Source organism: Typopeltis vanoorti, chromosome 8 (assembly GCF_054136105.1).
Source record: "Typopeltis vanoorti isolate ZY-2024b chromosome 8, IOZ_Tvanoo_1.0, whole genome shotgun sequence".
Classification (NCBI taxonomy): domain Eukaryota; kingdom Metazoa; phylum Arthropoda; class Arachnida; order Uropygi; family Thelyphonidae; genus Typopeltis; species Typopeltis vanoorti.
The window spans coordinates 84,961,894-84,983,783 of record NC_143556.1 but is presented as its reverse complement, the minus strand read 5'-3'; the positions used below and the strand labels follow the sequence as shown (position 1 = coordinate 84,983,783).

At 34.0% G+C, this 21,890-nt stretch overlaps 1 protein-coding gene across 1 annotated transcript in view; it reads right to left on the bottom strand.

The window, feature by feature from the left end:
* The window catches only part of LOC150104174 (glutamate receptor 1-like), a 222,861-nt gene that overhangs the window by 78,633 nt on the left and 122,338 nt on the right, over positions 1 to 21,890 (bottom strand). The gene's annotated exons all lie outside the window — the stretch shown is intronic.

The following is a 21,890-nucleotide window of genomic DNA, read 5'->3' as shown; positions in this document are numbered from 1 at the left end:
AGATTTCTGGAAACTGTAACGCAATGCAAAGTAAATTTTCTTGTCGAATAAAACTCTTTGCACTTGGAATATTTTTACCGGCAGAAACTTTTCTTTTTAGACAAACTGTGGACTAATATTGAACAAACACGCAATGTTAAAAAATAAAATCTTATTTTTGAAGCATTTTTAAAACTTGTTTTTTCTATACATTTTCTGCAAATGTAATACTTTTTTTGTTTAGAAAGAGAATACATAGAATAGAACAGGATAAAATAAATATAACTTTTTTAGCACTTTCAATTTTGCTTTAAGAAAAACATATAGGTTTACTTAAAATTTAAAAGACCCATGTAAACTATAAAGAAACAGTTGTTTTGTTATCTCTCGAGATACAAGGAAGTTTATCACTTTCTCATAGAACGTGTGCCATTTTTTCGAAGTACTTGTAAGCAATTTACAATGAAAAAGCATTGCGCAAGAGAAGTTGAGAAGTTCTCTTTTATTTAACTTTACCGTAATGCTCAGTAATCAACACTTTATCAGTGAAAGAATATAAAGTCTCTGATACGCGGTGCTGAGCTTATGAGAAGAAAACTAACCTGGATTTGACATAGTCATTTATAACACTTACCAGAATGATAGCCGCAGTATGTGAAGGCGTGCAGATAACACAAGAAGTTAAAAAAGGAAAGGAATTCAGCTTGAGGAAGCTCTGAAAATCCGCTTTTTTAGAATTAGAACGCAAGGAGCTTTATGATAAAGTTAAATCCTTAAAAATGTTTTGTTGTTTTTTTACAATAGCGGGATTATCCTTTGTCAAATATCAAACACGATGTCCTACTTTTATTCTTTATTAAAGATTTAATCTAAACGCGCTAACCATACTTTAAAAATTGAAAAATTCTCATGTAAGCACATTTTCCTTCTTTATGGTACGATGAGCTGACGAAAAAATTGAGATAATACTTATCTCTTGAAATGAATTAGACTTAAATTATGTCTATAAGAAGCCCATTTAAATATTCATGTAATGCGCTTAAATCAACGATATATATTTAACTTCTTATTCTTCTTCAACGTGGTTCTACGCTACTTAACATAATATCATATTTTCAATCTGCTAAACAATTGTATGGAAAATTGCGTATCAAATGTACATCCAGTTTTTCAATAAAATAAATCATTGTAGGATAATCTATCCTTGCTTCTTTCGTTTTCTTACTATTTTTACTATTTTAAATCCAGAAAGAAATGCGTTAAACTTTGGTCATGTTTGTTTTAGAATTTCACCAGATTTCCGAAAGTCTAGATTTATACGAAGCTTCCATAAGAAATAAACGAATATATTCCAGACTCAAAGTGCTTATGTTGTGCTTTAGAAGTTTTTATATTCCTCTCCATTTCACATGAAGATCTAGTAAAGTAAACAGTGCAAACGCTGCGATATTTTATTTTTTCGAAACAAAATATTAACTACATGATTCTTTTCAAACCTTTACATCGCATGGTTACTTTCTAAATGGAAATATATGGAATGCAATTGATTTTGCTTCATTCCATGCATAAAATTCAAGTTGCTTTGAAATTAAAATTTATTGCCGAATGATGCTTAAAGCTTTTAAAATTTTAGCGAAAAAATTTAAATTTCAAATTCAAGTAAGTATTTGAAATTAAAATAGGTAATTCCAATTATCTGGTTATGTGAATAGATTTCAGCAAGTTGTAAAAGAAAACGTAATTTTTTATTATTATTTAAGAATGAAAAATAAAAATTACAAGATGCCATTTGGAAATCCCATCTCAAATTGCGCTCAGTTATAAAGTATATCGAGTACCAGTTGCAAAATATAAATTTTTATTTCAATCACCCCAAAAAAATTTTAAAAGAAGTTCTTTCGATATATGTATAGCTGCATCAAGTTATTCATGATTGCACTCATTTCTCTGCGAAAGAAGAGCAGAAGAGGCATGAAATGAGCAATTATTAATAAAGAGGGTACTTTGCTATAGAAACATGGGTGAACAAAAGTTGTTCATCCATTCTTCTACTTCATTAAAAGCTCTTAACTAGGATCGGGAAGGTACCATTGTTTTCTGCGAAATCTTTTTAAAGATTATGTTTGCTGTTTTCTTTACTGCGTAGAATATTGGAGTTTGGTTTCAATTCGGTTTACGATTTGATGAATTCTTTCTAGAATGCCTCGGCACAATGGGAAACACTTGCCTTTTCATAGAGTTATATTCAAGGCATTCGGATGAAGCTGCTGACAGGGTTAGAAGAGCGAAAACCAAGAGTCAGCCCACGGAAAAGAGGAGTAGAAACAAATCACTATACGAGTCATTCCAAAGATTGCAAGATTGACAGTGAAGGAGGATCGACAGGAAAGGAGACCTGGATGAAAGTATTGTAAAAGTTATCAAGAAAATAGGTGACATTTACAGTATATTTAGGAGATGATCAAAAGTATTTAGAGAATGAAGAGGATTATTAACTATTCTGATGTGCAGAGGGAGATTTTGTGAAAGGTTTTTGCTGATGCCCCACTCCCGGATCACTTCTAGCTTCTTTAGAGGAGTTGTAAAAAAAAAGGAGTCAATCTGATTTTTGAGCATTGAATCCCCAAGAAGGATGCCCTTAATGTACTTGAACTGTATATGATTGATATTCATGCAGATAAATAAAAATGTCAGAGTGGTAATTAAAATTTGGAGAGTGATAGAAACAGCTACTTAATATAGCGGAACGAGAAAAAGAAATGTTTACAACAGTAGATCAGAAGGAGGAGTACATTCACGATTGCCATTCTCTGACTCTGGATGTCAGATTTAACAAATTCATAAGCTGGACCATTGTTGCATAAGTTATCATAGAGTAGTTTGGTAAATTGAGTGGCCAGATGATGTTCTGTTACATATTATAAGTAGTGATTACATTTTTTATGCAGTGATTCATATTGGTTTTTATTGGTGTTAAAGTCACGAAAGCTGTTGAAGTGAATATAGAGTTGAAGTTAATATTTTTATTTTTTAGTTGGTTGAATGTTTGCTGCTTTATGTTTTGGGCGTTAGAGTACTGTTTTTAATTATCATTTTGGTAATGCGTTTAGAGGTATATTTTTCAACAATGTCATCAAAAATTTTGTGATGATTGTCGCAAGGTTTATTTGTGCTGAGAGAGAGAGAGAGAGAGAGAGAGAGAGAGAGAGGGGGGGGCGGTTATATGATATCCGCAAAAAGCAAGCATAATCATATAGGTTACTATAAAATTGGGCTTGTATGTATATCCCATGCTGCCCACATTTCGGATGGGAAATGCACGATGAACATTTAGGGATGATGTTACTCGGGATTCCATTGGTTTCATATCCAGTTAAGTTAACCAAACTTGGTTTTAATCAAATTATATCTCCATGTGGATTCTGAGAATTGTTTTAAATAAGATACTTTGTCCAGCAATATTGGTGTTAGTGTTGATTACTTTGCTTCCTTTCATTTTCTTTTAAAGGAAAATAAATTGGTGATCATGCGATTTTATCACTGTGTAAAACGCTCACAGAATATTAGATTAGGCATGCAAGAGTACGAAACTCCCATCCAAGATCTTCATATCTCTGATTATACGGCAACAATTACCTTTTAATTTGTGACTGGTTACATTGTAATATACAGTGCGAGCTGCTAAATTAAATTTCGTCTCCAATCACAGTTAAGAAAGGTCCGATAAGTCGGGAAGGGAATAACAAATGTTTGTAAATCAATTAGAAATGGAACACTGTTGCTCCAGTAAGTTCATCAGCATTAGCTTGATGGAAATGGTAGTTGCATTGTCGTGTGTGTGTGTGTGTGTGTGTGTGTGTGTGTGTGTGTGTGTGTGTGTGTGTGTGTGTGTGTGTGTGTGTGTGTGTGTGTGTGTGTGTGTGTGTGTGTGTGTGTGTGTGTGTGTGTGTGCGCGCGCGTGCGTGCGTGCATGCGCACATTCAGCCAGTAAACATGCTATGGTAATAAGAGACCGTAATTGTGATGAAAAAAATACATGGAGTTAGTCTACTCGAAAAAAGATGATATTGCTCATAACAAAATCTATCTCAAGAAAGCCATACCAAAAGTATAATAAATAAATAGGACTGTAAAACCCAAAACATAAAACAAAGAGTTAAATCATAATTTTATTGATTTTCGCAGCATGTTTTTTTCTTCAAGTGTGTTTGCATCTTCCGTATATTTTAATACTTCTTATCAAAGATGATGTTCTATTTGTTATGTACAGCAAAATTTACTAAAAATTCAGAGCAAACTGGATAAAACACGATCATTTTTGAAGAGGTTTTTTTAATGGATTTCGATTTAAATACAGTTCTATGGTGGGCATACCAAAATGAATTTTGGTATGTCCTGCTTTTTTTTCTTTCGAACCCTATTTAAGAAATAAAAAACACCGATAAAAGGAAAGACGATATGTATATATTTTACTGTGGTGTTAAAATAACATACAACGAACTATTTATCAACTTAATCTGGTATATTTAAAAAACCATTTTTGTTATAAACGATGATGTTTCATATTAATAAGCTAACACTACAAATTAATTTACAAACCCCCACAGCTAACATTTTCCTAATTTACTTTCTTCTGTGTTGATTTTGAAATACAATAGTATACAACATTTTATTGTAATTAAATATTCTCCTGCTATTGATAACTTATGATGACTGAAAATTGGGTAATTCTAAACAAGTTACTCATTCAGTGAAGTTTAAGCTATTAATTAAAGGTGAGTAATATTTGAAAAATGCACTGATAAAAAGTTTCTCTGTGATTCTGTTCTCATATAAAAAATTAAAAAATCTGCAAGAAGAATGAAAATAATATGATGTCCAATTTTTTTCAACTTGCATTACCATCTTATAATGCAAAGATATACCACGTCTTTATGCAAAAAAAGTTCGACGTTATTTTATAATGGAGATACTTGAGAGAAAAACATTCATATTATTTTGTAAGAGCACTAGATTCTCAATATTAAATGAGATATAGGGGAAATTGCGCTAAAGAAATTGATGTTTAACGATGAGCCATATTTTGCGTTAATAATGTGGTATGGTATTTGTTCTTCGATTGGTTCTTACTTTTCCATGCGTTTTATACCAGTGAAATTGCAAAAGACAACATTTTCATTATCATTAAATTATTTGCAGAGAAAAACAGATATGTAACGCTCCCTTCAAATATCATAATTTTGAAAATTATAATAATTGGTGATATCAACAATGACTACAAAATTTCTATTACGGTTCGATTTCTAGCGCATTTATATCTCAAATTATCATTCCACTTCCTTTTTTATGAGCTCGTTCATTCTCTGTTGTTACAACTAGTCTCCAAACTCCTTTTTTTTTGTCGTACATCAAGCAGCCTTGTAATCAAGACTCATGCTCTACACACGTACATAATACTAACACTATAATAGATTATGCAGTGCATTCCTCTCTGAGTCTATTACTTTATTCTGATTCTTTCTATCAGCATTGGCAAATTAAAATGATGTACTTCGGATATCTAATTAAGAACTAGATAGCTATCGTAATAAAGACGTTATAATCGCTCGAGGGTCATGTTTCGTAGATATGTATGTGTGCCACTGGTCATGAGGTAAATCAGCGGCATCTAAAAATACCTAGATGCATTAGTAAGGATTTTTTTCCTGTATAAATGAATATTTTTATATGATGTCTTGCATAGAGTAATTACAGATGGGGTTCATCCTTTTACACTAGAAGAAATACCAGATATATGTTCGCAAACCTGTTTTCTTGTCAAATGAACAGAGTTATACATTTATGCATTGCATTTATTTTATTCGTTATTTTCGTGATGCTACGGGTTTAACAATTTCAATGTAACTATAACTACTGTGTTTCTGTTTTCTTTCCTCTGCTATTAAAATACCTGAAATGCCACTTTTGATTTCAGTGTGAAAATCATTAAGCCAAATGCATAAGGCAGACAAAAACTATGTTATCGTTTTACAGTAATGTTTGATATATACACTGTTGGGGTCATTTTTCTCTAAGATAATAAAATTGCAAAAACTACATGAAACACTATGAGTTACACAGCGAAACTTTGGAAATGTTTGTGTGCAATGAATTTTAAATCAGTGAAGAACGTATGGAAACACGACTCCACCTGTTATTTTCAGAAAGCAAGCCCAAGAAGATATTCTATATCATCTGTAAACCTGGCTTTGTATCCAGTTACAGAAGCCTTGCGGAGCAGTGATGTAACACGAGAATGCAAAGAAATCTGTCATAATTTAAAGGCCGTTCCATATATTGCATACATCTTTCCTCTGAAGAGCAAGTATTAGATTAAAAATTCATAAAGTCCGCCTCGTATTCCTGATAGCATCAAGTCGAAACTTGCTTTCATTATCGACTGACGGAAGAAAAGTAGATTGGAAATATGCTAATCTACACAGAGTTTCCTATTACAGTGGATTTTCAATGCGAGCAAGAACATTTCAAAAATTCATCCCTATTTCACCATCTGAAAGCGATCTGCTTTCCATATAAAGTAATTATATGCTGATATTTTATGAATTGTGCACTTGATGTAATAGAAATATATTTATCATATTAAGTTTTGGACTTCAAGTTACCTAGAAATGTGTTATCTATTAGTTTAGAACATATTTCTCTACCGATACTCAAAATTCACCTCTAGGTATAAAAGTGTGCGGTCTACCTTCTAGAAAGGCCTTAGATTTTGTACAGTATAACCGTTGCTTCTATTAAATATTTGAAACATATTTGTTCACTTTTGGTGAAAAAAATATAGAGTGATATTCATTCGTGCGGCAAACAGCATACGTATTCAGAGCACAACTAGAGGTACATGAAAAATAGCAGGAGAATATACAAACATAATGAATATCGAGAAGAAGGACTTGGTTTTAAAAGTGAATAATATCTGCACCTGATCAATTAATTTATACAAAATACTTTACTCAATAAGAACCTCATACAAATAGTAGGAATAAGAAAAATGACGCATTAATGCATCATATAGAGTAATTCCAGTAGTCAAGTTTTCTTCAAGAAAGACAAAGCCTCCGAAATGGCTCCCCACCCTCTTCGTTAGTGAGTGAACAGTTAACACAAATAACTAAGAGATTATAGTTTTCATCGTAGTAGAAACAAAAGAAAATTGTTCATTTGTTTGCGCATGGGCAACACGATATTTTTTTCTTTTTATATGAAGGACATTTGCGATGATTGTGTTCGAAGACATGCATGACCACGGACGTTGTTATATTATTTTGGCACAACATGACATATATAGATTCGTCATAGTAAATCACATATAGTCTAACTTTAAATACATACAGATCCTCAGCTCTATGATTTATATGAATTTTTTTTTATTTCCTCTCTAAAATATGATGTAGTTTCAAAAATATTATTTCCACTTCGAATTTTCATAAAGGGTGCTGTCTAGTTCGAAACGATCGCTGTTAAATGAAATTGTAATCGCACGTGATATCAGAATTTTCGTATTGTCATACAAGTCGATTTTAGTTCCAAATACAAACTTTTGGAATTTCCTTGGATTGTGTGTGGAACGTGTTGAACTAGTCCATATCTTGGACCAAGAATACGACAGCGCAAATACAGAAGTCATAATATTCACTAGCTTTATATCAATGAAACTCATTTTGTTCTCTAGACTCAGGAGGAAATTTGTGTTTAATCCAGAACAAATAAACAGACTAAAGGAACGCATATGATTTATAAACATGCCCGGCACGTGCCTCATAACCCTTACTTGCTTGGGAAGTAATTCCAGTCACAACCACCTGAATGGCAAAAAATTGGAAGAGTTATATATCGGAACGACGAAAATATTAAACGAAGTAATGTGAAGCCAGGTTTGAATCTTCTTCAGAGGGGGTTTTTGAAAAATATTTTCATAAATATAAACCTTTTATTTCAGTTTAAATTTTAAATTACTTCATTCTCTTTGTTGTAGCAGTTACCGAAAACGTCAGCAATATAATTCTAAAATCCTAATAACGTTGTCATTCGAAAGGACGCATACGAGAAAGGATTGGTTAATTGGTTAAGGACTCGGTATTAGCTGAAGAAAAGAGGAGTTCTCCAAGAACCATGGGATTTTTATCTCAAACAGAATGACAGGAGAACACACTCAGTTAACAGACAGAAACACTTTGTGATGTGCACTAGTATGGTGTAGTATAAAATATGTTCGAACTCCACGGAGGTTGTACATAATAATAATAATAATAATAAGAGAAAAATATAAAACGTTGATAGCAAGAGGAATTTATTTGCTATAGGCCTTGCAGCCTTATACATTCGGAAGTGATATAAAAAAATTCATAAACTAATGTTCGTATGTGTGTTCTTAAGCTAAGTATTGCTAAACATTGAAATGCACAGCTTCGAATGCCTAAATATACCTGTAAACTTCACACCCTATATTTAACTACACCTACTAACTTTCATACTTTATTTACTTTCCTTCGTACATGCTGTTCCATTTAACGGAATGATGGTATTAATACTGGAAACTTGGACTAAAGCAAGATGTCAATGATAGATCGTGTCACCAGCAGGCCGATAGACATAACAGTAATTGCAACGCTTTCTAGTTCAACCATTGCTGTAATTGCTTGCGATGATTAAAGCCAGACCTTTTCACATATTTCATCTGCTTCCTCATTATGAAAATTAATTATGAGAATGATGCAAAGCAGAACTGCTAAAATTTCCAGGAGAAACACAAGTAAACTGCTAATGGAATATTATGATATTTGTGATTACACTTTCGCTCATATTAAATATATTTAGAATTGAGGCGTACCATTTAAATTTAAAAACAAAATGTGGAGAGATTCGAAGTAGATTATTTTAAATATGCATCATGTTTAGAAGTTCCGAAGTTGTGCTGATTAACGAAAGATCTAAATCGTTATACGTACATTTAAAAAGTTTATATATATAACTGTAATTTATTTATTTTCACTAGTAATCTAAGAGTTTATTCAAATATTCATATAGAGAAAGACGCGTTTTCGTAAATATTTGTGTAATATAATCAGATTTTTTCATTTAAATTTAAGGAAAAAAAATGAGTTTTTTAAATTTGAATAATAACACCTGTAACCTTTAATTATCATTGATCTTAAATAAAGATGTTTGTTAACTTTGAAAAGTGAATATAAAATCCATGATGAAACTGACACAATGAAGAGCCTAAAATTATTCATTCAATGGTTGCTAATGGATGCATTGTGGTAATGAATTAGAAAATTGGTACTACCAGATAAATATCCGATATATTAAATTCTTATGCAAATATTATGGGAGTGTCTTCTTATGCCTCGTAATACATGTTCTGCACTGTACTCGATGTCAAGATACCAAGTTCAGTTGAACTGACAAACATCCAACGTGGGTTGGCAGTTGGATTTCGCATCAGTTATCTTTCTGTCAGTGACATTGCTACCCGTCTCAATAAGCCGAAATCCACCGTTGCTTATGTCATTCGTAGGTGTAAAGTTGATGGTACCACAGAAGAAAAATGTCCTGGGTGGCTACCGACACTCACTGAACGAAATTGACGAGCTCTCTCTCTGAATTCTCGGGTATCCCGTAGGTCAGCAGTGGGGGGGATTTCGCAGTTCAACCTCAAAAATGTTGTAGGAAAATACGTCGGCACAAGATCTGTCCGCAGAGAATTGCATGCCTTTATTTACACCAAGCAGAGCTGCTGTGAACCCCCCCCCCAATGCGAAAGGACGTTTGGATTGGTGTCTTTCACACACCGTTCTTGAACTTTAGATGATTGAAAATGGGTTCTGCGGAGTGGCGAATCACACTTCCAAATGTTTCACTCTGATGGTCGTGTTTGGATTCGGACATTACCCGGGGAAACGTTCCCCGGGTAATGTAGATGTGCGTGTATGTGTGTGTGTGTGTTCACTGGGCTTGGTTTCCTGTTTTGAGGGACAAAAAATCTCCGTTTTACAAAATATATGTTTTTTGCGTCAGATGGGATGCGAACCCGTCGAAATTCAAGTGAGCTAAGGCGACGTATGTGATTTTCATATTTCAGACAATTATCAATTTTGAAAATTTTCAAATAATTCTTTGTAATCCATGTTTCTTACATTTATTCTACAGCAATGTAGAATAAATGTAAGAAACATGGATTACAAAGAATTTGTTTTTATGCATAGATGGATCACTTTCTAAACGGGTTGTGAAAAGACACGAATACATCCGTCTTTGCACCCCCCCCCCCTTGTGCAATGGAATTACCATATATTATTTCCATTCCTGAGAAATCTTTCCTGTTCTGAGACTCATATTAAACAGCCTGGTCAAAGGAATAGCCAGTTCAGCTGAACACTATTTTAGCACAAGTACTGATTTCCCATCAATCCCTATTGAATTCTTATTCAGTTTGTGCCACAGCTCTAATTCCTCGTCCTCATTCACCTGAGTTTATTTATCCAGTGAAGAGGTAGCAATGAATTCAATGTCACGTACACCAGGTTGATAGCGTTTAATAAAATGGGTAATAATGAACATATATCGGACACTTTCAAAGAAGTCTTATTATTATTCACAAATAAATGAAGTACGTAATTTCATCAGATGGTCTTTTATTTTTTTTCCCCATTTCTCATAGTTACTAATCGAAAGGATAAGTTATTGCATTATTATTGACTGTATATTCACTTACAACAAAATTATGTCAAACGTAATAATGAAGGTTTGGAAACCTATAGCACATTATATTTGCCGTGGGTGAGTTCAGGGTTGGATATTCTAGGAACGTTGTTCTAATTACCAAGATGGAACATTTTCACTCTAACAATGTCTTTCAGAGGCAATCTCACACCAGACGAAGAAAATCATCTACTATATAAAGTTGTCAAATACTTGTATGTTCCACTAGGATTCTAACTTTCATAAAGGCACTTTAGTAGTGAACATGCTAGCTACTCAATCAATCTCGCTGTCAACTACTCTCTTAATAGTAACACAATTTTAGCACTATTAAATAGACCGCGTATTAGTATAGTAATTAGGTTAGAGTACACAGAAAATTTTCCGCTCTAAATAATTGTTATTTTGTAGAATATGTTTTCTCATAAATTCATGTGTCGAATTTATGAGAAATTAATAAACCATCAAACTGTTTAGAAAAATTAATATGCAAAACAATGATACAGTATCTTCTGTTTTATACATGATGAAATACTCATAAAACATGAAAATACTCAACTATATATACACACAAGTTAGCAGTCATCCTGTTGAATAAGATCTAAGTTTCATTATTTGCCGGAAAAAAAAATTAACAAACTAATAAGTTACTTTCCTGAATGAACAACTATAATAGGAAATACTGTTTCTCCAATTCGCCATGTTGATTTGTAAAGTTAGGGATACTGCACTGTTTTGCAATGAACCCAATTGAATAATGAATAAAGCTATGGAAATCTTGGTTCATCTAGAAGTCCTTATAGAAATAATATGCCTTTCCCCTTAGCAATACGTATAAAAGAGATTTCTGATAAAACAATAAATGCAACCTTTACACACAAGATCGTTACGTAATGTGAAATATCAGTGCTAATTACAATTTTCATTATATTATGTTAATTTAGCACGTAATGAAGTTATCATTCACCTGAATGCATAATGTCAGCTTAGATCACAAGAATGCGGTTACATATTTGTTTTTACTTTTTGTACCCTTTTGCTTTGCCTGTGCGCATAAAAAAAGTATTATTTCAAAGTCTGGTGAATAATTTATGTGGTATTAATTTTTCATTTGACATTTTATTTTTCTCTGCTGAAAACATGCTGTTACTATTGAATCGTTCGTATGGAATTAAAATTTGATAATTACAATTAATTGGTTTGTTTCTTATCCTAATAATGTTTTACAATTAACTAAAATATATTACATCCTAACAATATCAGAAATGTGCCACTGTATTTTCTATAAAATGACCTAAGGAGTTTTGCTTAGCATCGCTATGCCTGACTCGAAATCTAAACTAAAGAGCGTTGGTAAAACAGACACTGTGGGAAGCAAATGTAATTGACGATGGAGATCGTTTCCTCTAATCTCACGAGACGACTGCTAGTTGTCGCGAGTATTATGAGTTCGTGAGCTGTAGGCACAAACTCTCTCATAACGAGTTTGTTAGAAGTTTCAGACGCATGCCAAGTTTTGTCAGTATCAAGGCCGAGATATGAAACCAAAACAATGAAAATGACATAGTATATGGAAGGATATTGTGACAAAGCAATCAGAATAAATCATTCTGATTACTCTGTCATCTGAAACTTTATATCATTTAACCATATATCATGCGATAAAAGCAGAATGTTGGGATGAAGATATACTTGCCAGCTTATGCTAACAGTAGAAACTAAATGAAAGTTAATAACCATTGTATAGTATTCGTTATCCCATGGAATCATAAGAAAAATATACTTCAACTTAAACCTAGTACTTTAATGCCCACTTGGTAGGTTAAGATAACTGGTGAGATTAAAGGAACAAATACTTTATCTATCGACGGAGATTTTCCTGACTTGCATTATCAATTAAACTTTTCAGATGAAGATGCTTATTTCACTGACACAATTTCGCTTCTTTACATAAAGCTAAGATCTTGATTTTTTTTCAGTATTATGAATTACTTAATTCTTATTGATATCCATTGATACTTACATCTAGAAGTCAAGAATGGATTATATATCCATAGCTGCCACTTGAGTTCCTAATCTCGGAAATTTTCAGAATTCGATATTCAGTATGGATCAGAATTTATAGATAAATGATACCAGCTTTCGCTCAAATTGTTCAATATCAAATTTCGCTTTATTTGTTTGCGAAAAAAAGAAAAAACAGAACTTCAATTAGCCGCATTTTCCAGAAGTGTCACTTTTTTCTTAATTGTTCGTTGACTCAGTAAAAGATATTCTTCTGAACCGTAGATTTTTTTAATGCGCGGTTTAAATGAAATGAAGAAAGAATTAAGAACCCCAGTTTGTAACTGATCACTTCCCAAATCAAACAAGTGTCTCCAAGTTACGCAATTCAACCCAGTAATGTTAATTCGATTCACCCCAATTTAAATAACAAAATTCTAGTGAATACGGATATTGGACTAAATTTGTATGGGAAACACTGTACGTTAAAAAATAAAAAATAAATAAAAGAAATATGTTCCAGTTTTCAGTAATGCCACTATACGGGTACAATTTTAATACGGTATTAAGGTTGGCTCTTATTTTCTTTGATTACAAATAAAATAAGGACAAATTTAAAAGAAATACAGGAATTATATACACTATCCACCAATAATTGTCCAGACATCCCTGTTATTTGAAGTTATGGAATATTCCAGGTTTGTTAATAACAACCGCTGTACAGATAGTAGAAAGCAGCATTTCATCGTAGCAGTTGCAGGTATGAACATGCAGTTAGTGGCATGTCCATACATGCCATTTTGGCTCAGCTGGCTCATCCAAAATCAACAGTTGGCGATGCCATCGACAAATGGAGACTTTCTTGCATCACTATTGCAGGAAACACACGCAAAAACCGACTACAATCGGCACAGACCATCCGTGATGAGTTCCAGAGCGCTAATAATACCATGGTGAGCGCTAATGCTATACGAAAAGAACTGGGTGTCCACTGAACAGTAGCGGCACACAAGCCGAACATCACAACAATCAACAAGGCGGCACACGTCTTACCTGGTGCAAAGAGTGTGTGTGAACTGGACAATTGACCAACGGAAAACGGTACACTTGAGCGATGAATCAAGGTCCGCCTGTTTCCCTGCCATCAGACTGGGTGTGGGTGTGGAGGCAGCCTGGTGAACGCTTGCTACCACAGTGTGTTGTACCCACAGCAAAGTTTGGTAGTGGAAGAGTAATGGTGCAGGGTGCATTCAGCTGATTTGGAGTGGAACCATTATTTGTTGCCCGTGGTTCCATAAAGGCAGCTCAGTGATCAAGTGCTGCCTACACTGAAAGTTTTATGGAACGGAGCTGTGTTACTAAAAATGCCCCATACCACAAAGCTCAGTTGTTATGTAATGGTATCAAGAGATGGGTGTTAGTCGACTGCCCTGGCCTGCGCAGAGTCCCGACCTCAACTCCATCGAACACCTATGGAACGAATTAGAGTTGCGATTGGGGTTCAGATCAGCACGTCCTCGATCTGTCGCTGAAATCAGTGCTGCTTTGATGGAAGAATGGAGAAAATTCCATCTGATATCTCCAGCACATTGGTAGAAAAGCCTCCCTCAAACGGTGCAGGAGATACTCAAAGACGAAGTTGGACATATCCGATTATAAGGGTTCGCCTTCTGGTATCAATTGTAAATTTCTAAAGTATCTGGATAATTATTGGTAGTGTGTATAAATGTATAAATCTATACGGGTACAGTTTGAATATACATCACGCTTTGCTCTTAGTTTCTTCGATTACAAATAAAAGAAAAATAAAATTTAAGAAAATGTAAGAAATTACAAAACGTCTTGAAATCTATAAAGTAGACTTAAAGAGAAACCTGAAATATTCCAATAAATGATAGCACTATGATCATTATCCTAGGAGATAAGAAATCAGTGACTTAGAAGAACGTTGAGGGAACTATAAGATCGCTTTCTTTAAAACACCATATGCGATTGTGGAATTAAAATGGAAAGCTTAAAATTCAAAGTGGACACGGTGGTCTACAGTAGCAAAATCGTTAAAAATACTCTGGAACTATGAAAAAAATACTTAACAAAGAAACAATTGGCAGATAAGAATCTTACAAACAATAAATTCAGTCAAACAAAATTATGGGAAGATTTAGTAGAATCTGTGTACAGTAGTATTCATATAATTAGAACCGTCTTATGTCTTCTAGAATAAGATCAAAACGCGGATTAAAATTTATAACAGCAAAGACAAAAAAAAAACTTGTAACTAGACATGGAAAGATTACTTTTCAGGATTATCAGATAATTCAGTAACAAGAAACTGCCATTGCACTACAACATTGAAGTGTGTATGGAAAAACTCTGTAAACAGGGTAGTGGAAATGGCAGAGCTATTAAAAAAATGAAATTTGAAAACCACCAGAATAAGGCATCTAATCTAATCCTGTGGTCTCCTCTTTAAGAGGGTTGCAGCTGATGAACAGTCCGCTTCCATACTTATCTATTTCTTGCTCCTTTAAGACTCTTGCCTGTCCAATTTTTGATGTTGTCTTTCCATTGCAGTCGGAGGGTCGTCCTTTTCCTCTCCTTCCCTCCACCATCTCCTCAATACTATTCTCGGAAGCTCTCCAGAAAACCCCCTCATCAAATGTCCTACAAACGCTATTTTTCTTCTTTGGATATTTAGTCTCTTTTCATTTTGAATCTTTTAAAAACCTCTTCATTGCTCACTCTTTCACTCCAGCTGATACGATCCATTTTTCTTAAGCCCTACATTTCAAATGCATTCAATCGGTCACTCTTCTCCTTAATGATCGTCCAGGACTCACGCACATGTCCCCATGCTCCAGATTATTGTCTTGAGGATTCTTTCTTTCCACTGTTTGTTCAGATATCTATTTCCTAATATGTGGTATATTTGGAAAAATGCTGCTTTTGCTATTTCAATTCTGTTTTTAATTTCATAATTAGATCTATTGTTTTCTATTATCCAGAATAAGGCATATAGTCTGAAATTTTAACGAATTGCAATGCAGGTAAGATGTCGAGGTTAAAAGTTATTATGGTTTGCTTAGTTCAAAAAAAAATAAATAAAAATATTAGAAAATAGAGGATTTCAAGAGATTTGTAGTGTAGTTAGTTCTATTAAAAGGGAGAGGATATACCTGACCTATTATAGTCTAGCATAATCAGCATTCCAGGCGATATCTATGTCCGGAAAATAAAACTGTGTTATTATTATTATTATTATTATTATTACTTGACGCATTCCTGGAATCCAAAGACTGATCACAGGAGGGCACTCTACTCCTCCACATCGCATCATCTCCACTAATTCTTAAATCTCTACCACCAATAACAATATTTTTTGCCTATACATCGCTTTTGTTCTCTTGTCGATTTGCCTGAATGCGGAAAAAACTACCCTACCACCGTATTAGATCGCCTACGTCACCTTTAATTGAAAAAGCCGATATAACGATTCCTCTCATCAAGAAAATCCAACTCAGGCCTTTTCCAATCGAAGGACGCAATGTCCCGTTTTCTTTCCATTGCACTGCGGATGAGATATTTAGAGAGCAGTTTGAAGAAAGTCAGTGCAGCTAATCTTTCGACCAGATCAATGTCACTAAGATCAAATATTCATTCCCGGACAAGAAAAATGAGAAGATACTGTATAGGCAGATAGTACAGTGAATTTCTCGACTTACGATATGCGAATAACGACCATTCTTACTTATCACGACCTTTGACAGATTCAACCGAATGCATTTTCAATTCGGCATTATGCTCTTGATGGACAATGGCCATGGACAATGATGTTATTGATGCTGTTTATGTCTTCAAGACATAATATTTAAGAAATACATTTTTTCAAAAAACAATTGGTGCTATGGATGGTGGGGGGAAAATCTTCAGAGACTTGAAGAAAGAATATATCTTGCAGATGTAGCATCGAATGAGGTGTCAGAAGAGTGTATGAAAGGTGTTTGCCAGCAGCTACTGAATATGCCTTACAAGATATAACTAGTTACCGCATTACAATAAATAACTTTTATTATTAAAAGACCAGAAGATAAATGATAAAATATACAAAGAACCAACAAGTTTCTTTTTGGTCTTTTAATAATAAAAGTTATTTATTGTAATACATCAGACCAAATATGTACAATTTAGATAGTGCATTGTTTTAACTAAAACAATGCCTTACAAGATATAACCAGATAGCGCTACACGCTGAAGATTTGGAGTTGACAGTTAATAATGAAGATGTAGAGCACTATGGAAGCACTGGAAAAGTACTTTCAGTTGCAATAGCTTGAAAAACAGAAGGAGAATAAATAGCTGAGATCTCACAGTGAAAAATATTGTAGAGCCACTCATAAAAGCAGTTCGGTTGACCACAAATGAACAGTTTAGCAAAGATAAAATGGTGCAGGCTGTAATTATTCTACAGAGAAAGTTATGCGGAAAAGAACTGCAAACTCATTTGGACGTAATCTATAAATTTTAAAGAATTCTACTTGCGATTTTACCTCATCCCCTGAGGATGAACCTAGATTTTTCACAATGTATGCATTGGGTGAGTCAACACGACTTCCCTGATCCAAAACAATCAATATATGTTGTTTGATTTTCTCTCATCTCATATTCTTTATATCCTCTTTTACCTTGCGGTGTCGAGGGCTTATTAATCATCGGACCTCAAACCGTTCACAGGATGAGGTGGTCAGCCCTACGCCCCGGTGTATCCTATGTCCGTAGTGTCGAGTTTTCAAGGCCGGTCTGCCTGCTTTGCGGGATGAAAACTCCCAGGATAAACTGGAAAAAAAAACATACTGTTCATACCCAATACCGGATAACTTGGCTGTGGCTAAGGAAGATCTTTCAGCTCCTCACATCATCGACGGGAATCGAACCTAGGACACTCCTTCTTTAAGGATGTGGTTGCGAAGCGCATAGCCACTAGTATAAGCGCGCTGACTCTGCTTGCATCTTTTTAACTAAAATGTAAGCTGTAGCATAAATACAGAAGTTTGAGGATAGGTCAATCTGAATTCAAAATATTGCAAGTAGGACAAGCAACGATGACGTAACATATGCTACTTAGAAGTGTTTTTAAATGCATTGCAGGTACTTTATTATTCTTAAAATAACGTTTTACTCCCCTCGGTTTTGGATAATAATCTGCTGTTAAATAAGAGATAAATCACAAAGGGAATTTATGTGTCGACAACTTAAATAATACTTATTAGTTAGTAAGCGGCTAATGAATCAGTTTTAATTTAACTATTTGATGTGAATTTAAATTAAACTACTATTGAATACTGTGGATATTGATAATGATTTTAGGGTTATTTTTACTCCATCCCATTCATCTATATCTTATTAGTTATAATTGAAATATGCAGAGATAATGCCAAGGTTCACATATGCAATTAATTAGTGAACGTACTACTAATAATGTCAGAAACCATTTGTTATACGCGGCTGCCTTTTATAAAATGCATAATTTCCTGTGTCGGTGGCATTTGTAATGACCACCAATAAATCAGATGGGAATTCGATCGTAATACTTTATATATAGGTGATGATTAGTTATTTCATCACAGGGCGGAATTACCTACGTGCAGTACTAGAAGAGAGTAAACGAGTTCTGTGTAACTGGTGGCATTTAATGGTATAAAATGTATTATAGTTACGTTTTGATCGGTAAGCGGTCCATATTAATTTGCCAGAGAATGGAACAAGAGAAGGCATCTCCTTAAATTATACTCTTAAATTATATATATATATATATATATATATATATATATATTTAAAATTAATAATTATACTGATTAAGAACACCGAGAAAGGTAAGAAAACTTTAATATAACACGACTAGTTTCGTCGGAACGCCGACTTCTTCAGGTGTGTAAATGATAACAAGAAACTGGGAAAATAGCAATGTAAAAAACACAGACTTCTCAAATTAACAAAATAGGAATACCAACAGTCATTTGAACTGGTGTCCGCATGGCAGGACTAGCCTGAGTTGTAAGTGAGTGGCAACTGATTCGAGAGCACCTGAACTCAATCACTGAGCTGTGGGCGTCAGGGAAACTGTAGCTTAAATTGTTGTTTATGTGGGATGGGTCCAGAACTATTTCTTTTGATTTTACGATACGTCTCTCAATTTCGTCACCGCATTTATGGATATTGGTCGTAAGATTCCAATCTATCTGGTGTTGAAGCTCTTCTAGATTAGAGTTAGAGGAGAAAAGAACATGACTGGAGAGTGAGCTTGCACTGGTTCTTTTGTAAAAGATGTCACGCTGGTGTTCCTCAAGACGAAGTGAATTAGACATATCAGTCTGTCCATAATAAGGTTTACCGCAGTTGCAGACGACTTTATAAACTCCTGGAAACCGAAGCTGGTTGTGTTTTGGTTTGGAGCGACTCAGAAAAGAACGAAGCTTTGGTAGGATGGTGAAGTAGGTTTTAATGTTGAATGTCTTCATTATTTTTCAAGTTTAGGAGATAGAGAGCTTATGAACGGCAATTAGATGTGAGTAATAGGATTGAAGTTATCTTCTTGTCGAGGTTGGATAACGTGGGTGTAGATGTTTAGTGATGCTTCGAGAAGAATAGCCGTTGTTTAAGAATGTGCTTGTCAGATGGATGAGTTCTGTTTGAAGGTCTTCGTCTACAGAAATAAGAGAAATATTATTTCCACTCCGGCTCGATGGGCCGGAGTGGAAATAATACCAAGTTTTTGTGGAGATTGAAGTGATGAGAGAAGGGGCATGCAAGTTTCTATCTGTGTGAGTAGTTTTTCGAAAAATCGAAAATTTAAGACAATCAGGCATTCTAGTGATCTTTAAGTCCAAAAAAGCGAGAACACCGTTCATTTCCAGTTCTGACGTGAATTTGATGTTCTGGTGTTGATTATTTAAATGATCTAGGAAGGTTTATAGTTCCTCTAGACAATATTCCCAGATAAGGAAGATGTCGTCTGTGTATCGCAACCACAGTTTAGGTTTTATAAATATATATATATATATATATATATATATATATATATTTAATTTTACTAGGTATTTCTCGAACTACAGCGCAGTCGGCAGCTATGATAATAATTAATAGAAGTGTCATCTTGAATTAGAATCACATGGAAAACGACAAGAATTCAGCTGAAGACTAGAACCAACCTAATAAGGAGATTTAAGTTTAGACTCCTGGAATATATGAAGCTGCCAAGAAATACTCTATATTCCGATTTACAGACTTCTGTAATTCTGAAAACAGGAGGCACTGTTGTTTATTGAAATTTATTCAAAATTGAGCTACGCTAAGATATTATTTTAACATCACCAAAAGGCAATAATAATACCGGCTTCCTTGAATCATTTTTCAATTTTCTGCATAATACCCAGACCAAAGTACCCCCTAGCTTTACTGAGAACTGCTCAAGGCATGGAAGCCATACTTCCATGCTTTGTATGACAAGGAAACCATACTTCCTTGTCATACAAACATTAAAATATATGAAAACATCAAACAAAATATAAATAGACAGCGGATACCCCGACCAGAATAATTAGATTAAGTACGGAGAAAATCTCAAAAATTCTATGACATTATTAAGTTATTTTTGCTTTCCGTTTTATGTGTGTTATGTTGCCTCTTGTTATGAAATATTTTGCAGAGCATATTCGTTAGAATAGCCTATTCAGTTTATCTACAAATTTTAAACTATTTCAGTATATGAGAATAATATATTACGTGAAAATATATCAAGTTATGAGGAACGCTAAATTTAACACCGGGCATCTTGAGCTTTTATTAGAGTATATAAATCATAAAGCTAATATTTAGTAAACAGGAAAGATCTAACTTTATCCACATCGCAATAACAGAACCTTTCAACCGATATTCAAGCTACACTATTTTACAATTATGCTAAAATATTACTATGATATTACAGTATTGTCAGAACCGTATATTGTTTCACAAGGCCACAGACAACTTACTGCATCGCATATAAAGACAATAATCGCTAGGGAAAAAAGCCCGCGGGAGTTTCATTGCTCCAAATATGTTAAACAGGTTATAATTTGAAAACAGAAAGTTGGCAACTACATAACAAAGAGATGCACTATACCGACTTATACTTTTCAATTCAGTAAAGCAACATTACATTCCTAAGTCTCTCTCTCTCTCTCTCTCTCTCTCTCTCTCTCTCTCTCTCTCTCTCTCTCTCTCTCTCTCCCTCTCTCTCTCTCTCTCTCTCTCTCTCTCTCTCTCTCTCTCTCTCTCTCCCTCTCTCTCTCTCTCTCTCTCTCCTCTGTTTGTATTATGCTTGGGCGCTCGCATTTCGCATGCTACTGCAGGGATATTTATTGGTTTTATTGTGCAAGTAAAACCACTAAACAATAACTAACCAATGTTATCGTCTAATAAACTGAAGACTAGCTTTAAGGATGCTGCAAGCCGATGCACCTCATCCAGGATCGATATATTTAAAAAGGAAAAAAAGAAATGAGGTTTCTCTTATTTGCCAGAATATTGTAAATATATCACTCCACATAAATATAAAATAAGCAGTAAACATTTTGTTTTATATTTAGTTTTATTAGTGTAAAATTTAGTTTGAAAATAAATCTCAGAATTTCACTTAATAAATTCATTGCAATAAATATCATGTGGATGTGTATAATTAATGTTATATATACTTGAGTGTACATATGAACATTGCAAACAGAATGTTTAATTTTGTCTGATTAAATGACTGAATATAATGAAATTTTGATACTGTTATCTGTTGAAGCAATATTATGCTTCAACAGATAAGAGTATCACATAACATTACTAATAATGCTAATAAAAATATAACAATGATTTTTGTCATACAAAGTATTAAGACATGTACAATTGAATAACTGATTACCACCTTTTAGTTGATAAAATATACATAATGTACCACATAACGGTGGTACACTATGCCTAGGCGAAAAAGCCTTAGGAGAAAGATATTAAAATGATCAGAAGGATTGGATTATAAGTGAATAAGTGACAGAAATTAGAGACTCGTATGAAATCTTGTGTGCTTTTGGGCTCCCGTTGAGAAGTTCCATAAGGGTCAGTAACAG